This window comes from Suricata suricatta, chromosome 6, assembly GCF_006229205.1.
Source record: "Suricata suricatta isolate VVHF042 chromosome 6, meerkat_22Aug2017_6uvM2_HiC, whole genome shotgun sequence".
Lineage (NCBI taxonomy): Eukaryota > Metazoa > Chordata > Mammalia > Carnivora > Herpestidae > Suricata > Suricata suricatta.
Genome location: NC_043705.1, coordinates 12,372,564 through 12,373,214, shown reverse-complemented (window position 1 = coordinate 12,373,214; position 651 = coordinate 12,372,564).

Below are 651 nucleotides of genomic sequence, written 5' to 3'. Positions count from 1 at the left end.
CTTGCTCGCGCTGTCTCTCTCTGTCTCTCAAAAAATAAATAAAAGACATTAAAAAAAAATTTTTTAAAAAAGATAGCGTCTCAAGTTCGGTACCCTAACTTAAGCCTGTATCAGTGATTCTTTAGGTTGTTACCTTTTTTGCTATCAGTCACCATGATAAATACCTTGGATGTGCCTTTTTGTGCACTGTTCATTGTGATACAAATATAGTAATTGATAAGCTAAAAGATAGATATTTAAAGCTTTGAAATGTGCCTATTATCAAATTGTCATCAGAAAGATTATTCTAATTAACATTCCCACTAATGTCCTTAATTCCTCCCCACACTTCCTTATAGTGGTTAACATGGGGCCTGCTTCATACTCCATGCTGCTCAGTATGTGTTTGTCACTGGCCGATTGCTCATTAGACAAATGACCTGAAACCTTCAGAAATGAGAACGACATCAGAGGCATTTCACGGGAGCCCGTCCGCCCGCCCTCCCCCACTGCCACCTTCTCACCCTGTGTGATGGGAGGTCCTGGCTCAGCGGGGACGGCTTGTCATTGCAGGCGTCAGTGACGTTCGAGGATGTGGCCGTGCTCTTCACGCGGGACGAGTGGAGGAAGCTGGGTCCTTCTCAGAGAGACTTGTACCAGGAGGTGATGCTG